Source organism: Schistocerca piceifrons, chromosome 3 (genome assembly GCF_021461385.2).
Source record: "Schistocerca piceifrons isolate TAMUIC-IGC-003096 chromosome 3, iqSchPice1.1, whole genome shotgun sequence".
NCBI classification, from domain to species: domain Eukaryota; kingdom Metazoa; phylum Arthropoda; class Insecta; order Orthoptera; family Acrididae; genus Schistocerca; species Schistocerca piceifrons.
In genome coordinates this window covers 849,540,910-849,549,806 of record NC_060140.1, presented here as the reverse complement: position 1 = coordinate 849,549,806, position 8,897 = coordinate 849,540,910, and the positions used below count along the sequence as shown (strand labels likewise).

General features: G+C 46.2%; 1 non-coding gene across 1 annotated transcript; it reads right to left on the bottom strand.

Annotated features, from left to right (window-relative positions):
- Nucleotides 1–2,135: 2,135 nt before the first annotated feature.
- Nucleotides 2,136–2,210, bottom strand: Trnal-caa. Its single transcript has one exon. It is a non-coding gene; the product is annotated as a tRNA-Leu (tRNA).
- Between the last annotated feature and the right edge of the window lie 6,687 nt (nucleotides 2,211–8,897).

Below are 8,897 nucleotides of genomic sequence, written 5' to 3'. Positions count from 1 at the left end.
GTGTGGTGTCTGGCGGTGACACCACACCCCCATAAATGAAAGTTAATAGGGTTGAGGTCAGGAGAGCGTGGAGGCCATGGAATTGGTCCGCCTCTACCAATCCATCGGTCACCGAATCTGTTGTTGAGAAGCGTACGAACACTTCGACTGAAATGCGCGGGAGCTCCATCGTGCATGAACCACATGTTGTGTCGTACTTGTAAAGGCACATGTTCTAGCAGCACAGGTAGAGTATCCCGTATGAAATCATAATAACGTGCTCCATTGAGCGTAGGTGGAAGAAGGAACTAAAATGAGCTCTAGCATGGAAATTAAGCGTTTCTGGACACATGTCCACATAACATCTTTTCTTTATTTGTGTGTGAGGAATGTTTCCTGAAAGTTTGGCCGTACCTTTTTGTAACACCCTGTAGACTGGTACAGACAAATGCAGACTGGCACAGACTGGTGCAGATTGACTGATCGGAGGTCTGTACACTCGTTATAATACCTCGCGCGTTCAGGTATCACTGCGCGAGTGTGATCCGCGAGGAGAAAAGGTTCTACGTTAGCAGCAATCTCATTGGCTGCATTACATATTAATACGCGGATCGGTGGAAGCAGAATTTGGTCCGTCTCTAAGACAGCGCCATCTCGTAGTGCGGAGACGGACGAGGGCTGCGCCTGCGCTGTTGTGCTTAGCGGGGCGCGCTCTAGTGGGAAAGTTGTGTACGCGCTGACTACGCGGAACTATGTACACAACAATTCGTTAGCAGTGAGCGTTTAAAGAGAGAGTGATGTGAAAACGAGAGAAATTCCAGGTCATTATTTTCTTTGTGTGATAATCAACGATCTTTGTACATGCCTATTGTATTGTATGTTAACCGGGGACCTAGAAACGACGGAGTGGCTCCGTTCCCGTCGCAGCCGCAATGGTCCACAACCCCACGACGACTACCGCAGTCCACTTACGACTCCCGTAGTCCACTTCACCCCTCCACCGCCCCACACCGAACCCAGGGTTCTTGTGCGGTTCAGCCCCCGGTGGACCCCCCAAGGAACGCCTCACACCAGACGTGTGTAACCCCTATGTTTGCGTGGTAGAGTAATGGTGGTGTACGCGTAAGTGGAGAACTTGTTTGCGCAGCAATCGCCGACATAGTGTAACTGAGGCGGAATAAGGGGAACCAGCCCGCATTCGCCGAGGCAGATGGAAAACCGCCTAAAAACCATCCACAGACTGGCCGAGGGGGCTTTGTACTCAACAGTAGTGACTCATTTCGTTTAACTTTTGGCAGTCGCTCACATTCAGAAAAGACTGTTTACAACTGGTTTGCAGAATTTCGTCGTGTTCGTGCTACCAAAAGCGATTAATTTCGCGTAGGTCGACCAGAACGGGCTGTGACTGAAGGAATAAAAAAAATTTTAAAAATACCGGATATGTGCGCATCGTCACTGAAGAGTGCTGCCGTCGAAAAGGGGCCAGTCGCTTTCTCGTAAACTTTTACCCGTGGCAAAAGACCGGTCCCCGCTGGACTGCGAACAAACTGACTGGAGCTCAGAGAAAGGGTCGTGTCAACTGGTGTCAGAAAATTCGACTGACGGAATACAAAATGGATATCCCTCTCGCAGTAATGTTCATGGTGTCCTGATAATACATGAAGTCAACAGAAACACAATGGGTATGTCTCCGGCCGCTAAACGTAGCCTAATAGGGTCGGAACAGAGCCTCCCCTAGAGCACGCTTAGGACCGTGGTATCCAAACCGTCAGCATGGAGAAAGAGTGTCTTTATCTTTGAGTACTTTCTGATTGATCGTACATATACTCAACAAGATAGGAACTAGAACACTTTCTTGAGCAAGGCCATTTTTCTGCTTCCTCCAGTGACTTTTATTCCTTCTACATTGGCGCAGAATTGTACGCTCTGCAGTTTTTATTAGTTGATGGTCCATAGTAACATCACAGATTTTGAGTAATAGTTTTCGGTCGACCAGAGGAAAGCCCGTTATTACTTTATTTTCATATCCCTCCTCAATACGCTCTGAGAGTGCCAAGATCTTACCAGTACAAGATTTACATGACCTGAAGCCGGCTTGCTGCAGGATTAACTTCGAATCAATGATATTATTAAACTTCCTGGCAGATTAAAACTGTGTGCCCGACCGAGACTCGAACTCGGGACCTTTGCCTTTTGCGGGCAAGTGCTCTACCAACTGAGCTACCGAAGCACGACTCTCACCCGGTACTCACAGCTTTACTTCTGCCAGTTCCTCGTCTCCTACCTTCCAAACTTTACAGAAGCTCTCCTGCGAACCTTGCAGAACTAGCACTCCTCAAAGAAAGGATACTGCGCAGACATGGCTTAGCCACAGCCTGGGGGATGTTTCCAGAATGAGATTTTCACTCTGTAGCGGAGTGTGCGCTGATATGAAACTTCCTGGCAGATTAAAACTGTGTGCCCGACCGAGACTCGAACTCGGGACCTTCGCAGGAGAGCTTCTGTAAAGTTTAGAAGGTAGGAGACGAGGTATTGGCAGAAGTAAAGCTGTGAGTACCGGGCGTGAGTCGTGCTTCGGTAGCTCAGTTGGTAGAGCACTTGCCCGCGAAAGGCAAAGGTCCTGAGTTCGAGTCTCGGTCGGGCACACAGTTTTAATATGCCAGGAAGTTTCATATCAGCGCACACTCCGCTGCAGAGTGAAAATCTCATTCTGGAATGATATTATTGATTCGATTAAAGGTCGGCCTTTCACGCAATTTGAAGAGGTGGACTTCTTCCACAGTTTAAGGATTTTTAAACGTCTCTCGGCACTGGTTAAAAGGGCTTAAAGCCCAATTTTTGGCATCCGGTCCGAAATGCTTTACCTATTCCACGCACACATCATCAATACCAGCCGCCTTTTCGTTTTTCATAGGTTTTATATCCTCATTGAGCTGTCTGATTATGAAAGGAGAGGACAAGTTGTTTATTTCTGTGTGGCTATCATGTTGTAACATGCTTTTCTCACTTTTTCTGTTGGGCTTGCCATTGAGTAGCAGTTGGTGCACAACTTAGTTATGTGTTTATCGACTTCATTGCTTTGTTTTGGGTTCCCATTGAGCTTCCTCATCAGATTCCACGCAGTTTTGCTGCTATATGACACGTCCATTTTCTCCGAGATTTCGACCCATTTCCTTTGCCTTGCTTCACTTAGTGTTGTAAGAGTTGTGCCATAACCCAATATCTCGTCACTGAAAGGGTCTTGCAAGTGCAGTTCTTCATACTTCGCTTACATATTTTTGATGTCCTCAAAAAGTCTTCCTATGAAGTTTTGTTCAAATGGCTCAAATGGCTCTGAGTACTATGGGACTTAACATCTGTGGTCATCAGTCCCCTAGAACTTAGAACTACTTAAACCTAACTAACCGAAGGACATCACACACATCCATGCCCGAGGCAGGATTCGAACCTGCGACCGTAGCAGTACCGCGGTTCCGGACTGAGCGCCTAGAACCGCTAGACCACCGCGGCCGGCTGTAGTACCGTGGCTCAGTGGTAAAATGGCAGGCTGCCTTACAGAGTCTAGGCATTACAGTGACATGCCGGGTGTTCTATCATATTTTATGGATGTGAGGACGGCAACACACATTGCCGAAACTAGTAATGTAGTAATTGTGTTTGCGTAACCATCTTGGCAAATAAATTGGTTTTCAAAAGAAAACAACAATTCAGAATTATATATCGCCCCCTGTATGGACAAATGAGGTCACGTAACCATACCACAATAACTTGCCAATTCGGCCCCGAGTTGACGAATAACCATGTTAGGTACTAAAATCATCTGAAGATGTCTTGCCAAGAACCTGGAAAACACAATAAAATAATTTCGCTGATGTCAAGTTTCCCTGAGGGAGATCCCCTTCGCACTTTGCCCTCGGGTAGTGTACTACCAGGAGGCGGAACACCGCAGCTGCTTCTGCTGACTGCACGGCTGCCCCGCCGCTTCGCCCTGAGCCATCAATACAGTTAGGTAACCCAGCCGTGTCGCGGTCGCGCCCGCCAGGACCTCAATAATGGAAACAAGTGTCCACAGAGGCGGCCGCTCGCCGTCGGTAAGCCGCGACACGCGCACAGGCGTTTCTGCTGCGACACCGCGGCACTAGCAGCCCAGAAGCTGTGTGTGCAACAGTTCCACTCGCCTTGTTTATTGTAACACAGTGGACCCGCGCACAATGCCGACGTCCGCGTTTCCATTGCTGCGACCACTGTGGTGCCTGTGTCCCGTGTTGCTTACTAGGTGACAGTCGAGCAGTGCCAAATGACGCATGCAACAATGCTGAGCACCAGCCGCCTGGAAGCAGAGGGGAGGTGTGGCGCGCTGCGGTGATTCTCGCCGCTGCAGACACCTGGTAGCCGAGCGAGCGGCCGCGACATATCTCTGGCTGGCTTCACACGGTCGCAACGTATCCGGAACGGTAGCTGCGCGATAAATGGAAGCATGTACTCCTATGGCGCATCGGAAGAAGGAAGATCAGGGTTTAACGTCCCGTCGACATCGTTTTCAGTATAGAATGGGAGCGCACGTGACTACGTAGGCTTTACCGGCGTAATATGTCTCTTCGGGTTTGTTGCCGGATCCTATAATCAACTTGATTCGATATTTCGGCGATCCAACTGGTCACCATCTTCAGGAGAATTCTGCTTCTGCTGATGAGTCCCGCTGAGAACTGACGCCAGACTGAAAATCGACGTCCTATATAAGCCACCGTTCAGTACACGGTTGCTGCCCTCCAAGACAGGGAGGTAGTGCCGCTCTTAGTAGAACACTGCTGGCAACGATATATCGCACTCAGGGCCGCACCGAAGAACGTTCAGTTTTGATGCGAGATAATACAGGGTTCCACGTCTTGCTAAGAGGAAACCCATTGTCTCTTGTTGATTAAATTATCCGCCAACCTAATTTCAATCGCCTCTTTATAGACACTGTTCCAGAAACCGGAAATGCTGGCAACTACCACAGTTTCATCAAATTTCATACTGTGTCCCTCATTTAAGCAGTGTTCTGCTACTCCCGATTCTTCCGGCTGTTGTAGTCTCGTATGACGGCGATGTTCCACACACCGTCATGAACTGTACGAATCGAACGGCCAGTGTAAGCCTTCCCACATTGACACGTAATTTTGTATACATCGGGTTTCTTTGACAGATCCGAGCAGTGCCCTAATCTTAGAAGGTGGATGGAACTCATTCTCAATGTTAAAATTCTTTAAAATTCGACCAATCTTAAACGATATGCCTCCAACATAACGAAGAAAGGCTACCGATCTATGTTCCTCTTCATGCACCTCCAGAGATGGTCCAAACTCAATAGCGTGACGAATCTGCTTCTCGGAGTATCCGTTTCCCTTAAAATCAGCCGTCAAATGCGAAAGTTCTTGCGTTAAGCTGTCCGCGTCGGAAATGGTATATACTCTCCGTATCAAAGTCCTAAGGACGCGTCTGCGTTGGTGTGGTGGATGACAACTCTTAGAATGCAGAATGCGGAGTAGGTCCGGCAGTTCCCACGGGGCGGAACTTCCGCGGCTGCGCAATTCCGCCGCTTGCCTGCTGCACCGCTCGTAGTGAGAACGAAACCGCGCGGCGATAGCCTCAGTGCCACGGTAGCCGAAAATCAACTGAGCAGTTTACACGGGCCGTGCGGCAGGTGCGCGAAGAGGAATCGGCTACAGCAGTCAGTGCCGGGAGCGAAGTGGCCAGTTGACAACAGGCACTGTTGCGTTCTGTGTTTGTTTCTGCAATTGTCTTCCACAGTATCTCCTCTAGATACGGAGAAATTCTTCACAGAAATAATAATAACGGAGCTGTAGAAAAGGGCTTATATTTGGGACCAGTGAATACAAAAATAAACACGAGAGAGATACGAATACGAATAAAACCTTCCCAGTTTTCAAGCCGCGTCAATTCCAATAAAGTACTCGAGCTTTCGATTGGTATTTCTGCCATCATCGTCTGGAGGAAAAAACCACTGACTGCCGGAGCTGGTATGGATTTCCGCTTATACAGGCACCAACCAGACGGGGCAGAAACGACGCGTCCGCTGAATGTGAGAAGGTGAGTTGGGCACTTCATAGCAGCTCCGGTCTGCCGCGGGACCGAGTGACGTCACAGCAGGGCATGAAATTTGCTACGAATTATTAATAGATTTCGCAAAGCATTCAAGTTCAAATGGTTCAAATGGCTCTGAGCACTATGGAACTTAACTTCTGAGGTCATCAGTCCCCTAGAACTTAGAACTACTTAAATCTAACTAACCTAAGGACATCACACACATCCATGCCCGAGGCAGGATTCGAACCTGCGACCGTAGCGGTCGCGTGATTTCAGACTGTAGCACCTAGAACCGCTCAGCCACCCCAGCCGGCAAGCATTCAAGTAAAGAGAGAAAGTCTGTTGGTAAGTATTCCTTTTTATCACGTCATTATTTACGTTAACACTCTGGGTTACGTGATCAGGAACTGCAACAGAACTACTTATTTAGTTTGCCTATACATGGTTTACTTATTTAGTTTCCATATACATGTTACGCGTCTTCATTCACAGACTCGTCGCCAACTGTGACGAGTTTCAAGAAACTACTACATTTCTCCGTTGGTTCACGTCTTCTACTCTCACAATGTAACGAAGTGACTAATTCAGCTGCAATTATGGCGAAGCCCGATAACGAGTCATTTTAAAGGTGCAACTAAGGACAGATACATCAAATACTTACAAAAGTTCAAAATGGTGTGATTTCTGAAGTATTACAAGCGCCATTGATGCATGGTTGGGTAGCGGGAAACATGTCTAATATACTCACTGATGGTATTAATTGAAGTATCGGATTTCTTAATTATTTATTGTGAAGACGAACAATAAATGAAATGAATTACCGACAAGAATGAAGCATCGGTGGCATTATAATTTCTTACAATACGGCTTCGCACTGGACACCGTTCCCACGCTCGTTTCATGAAGAAGCAGCAATAATGGCGTCGATGCCTTTGCTTTTGCATTCCATGGATTAAGCAGAACGATCGCCTCTGACAATTACGTTATTGGAAAGAATGCTACTTACATCAACAAAAATATAAAATTAAACGCATCACGTTCAATAAGCGCTGCTCTAAAACGGATTTCTGGGTAATTTAAGAGTAAACAGTTGCACATTAGTACGTTTCAGAGCAATTTACAGTACAATCACCGATAATAATATGGAGGAGGGAACAACAACGGCATATATTCTGCCTTAAGTAGCACTTCATATTCTTCTCTCCTAATAAGACAGTCTACCAGTCTCACTTACAAGCAGCCATCCCACATCCGTTTCTTATTTCTGACATATTTCTCCTCCTTTCATCAAAGTTCGTGCCAACTTTAAATCCTTTCACAGTAAATGTGTCTTCGAATTGGTGATTATCTCTCTTGCCTCCACAATTATGGAGAGCACAGCACAGATTACGCAGTTAACTCTGCGACTGAATCTGCCATTTTATATATCTAGTTTTAAAATGAAAATAGCTATTAATGCAAGGAGTGTTTACTCGGGACTTCAAGATAGACCTATGTATCTCTTTCCAGATTTCAAAATAGTTTCTATATGTTAGTTACATTTCATACACACCAATGTACGACCTAAAATACAGCAAATGTACACAGGCTAGTAACAACATTTTTCACTGTAAACATTTCGAAATGTGACAGTAAATACGAGCAACAAGGAACAGTGGACTAGTTCACTGTAAAGCTGCGCTGTAAACTACAAGATGCAAAAGAATCAAATTTAAATTCAAGAGACACAAGTCAGTCGTAAAAATCCGTAATCTATTGCAGCAGACCTAAATTTCGACAGTAACATGATCATCGGTGCTTTACCAAAGACGGATGTAGGTCCCAATGTGTCCGAGCAGAAACGTATAACAAAATGACAAACACATGTGGCAACACATATACAGTTTTTTAAAGGAATTCCTGACGTTCTACAAGCAGAAAAGTTTGCTGGTTTCTTACCCGTAGTCTTGTGTGAAAATACGGTGAACGATCAAAACTCAAGTCTATAGATATTCATGGAACTTTTTTACAATACGTAAGCACCCGTTTTTCTCCATTTCACGGTGTAATTTCTTGTTTACTTTAAACTGTTCAAATCTCTGCCGTACTTGTGACTGCAGACTTTGTAACAAAACCGCGAAAACAAAGAACCGATACCAGCTGATACGTACAGTGGTCGTGTCTCGAGCTCCATTGGTTAGTTCCTTGCATCTTCTACGGATCATGACTGCGATCCTCGCTATGGTCTAGAACGAAAGAAGGAAGATTGCGTTTAACGTCCCATCGACATCGAGGTCATTAGAGACGGAGTACAAGCTCGGATTGTGTAAAGGAAGGGGAAGAAAATCGGCCGTCACCTTTCAAAGGAATCATCCCGACATTTGCCTGGAGCGGTTTAGGGAAATCACAGAAAACCTAAATCTGGATGGCCGGGCGCAGGTTTGACCCGTCATCCTCCCGAATGCGAATCCCGTGTGCTAACGACTGCCTTAGTCACCTCGCCCGGTATCTGGCCCGAGTCAGTTTCGCAAATGCAGTACTCCTGCATCTTCTGGACGCAAAAAGAAGTACTGACAATTTACACGATTTCTTAACGTTTTCGTCTTTCGCATTACTTACATACACTACTTTATACTTAATTATTTCTCTCCCTACTCATATACGCGCACACAACCACCACCACCACCACCACCACCACCACCACCACCACCACTACTACACATTCAGGTATTCTATGACTTGTAGGGAGATATGATTTCAGTTTTTGACTTAAGACCATTGTTATCCGTTGAATTCTTTACATTTCCGGGAAAATGGTCACAGATTTCTGTTTCACTTGTATCTGCGACACG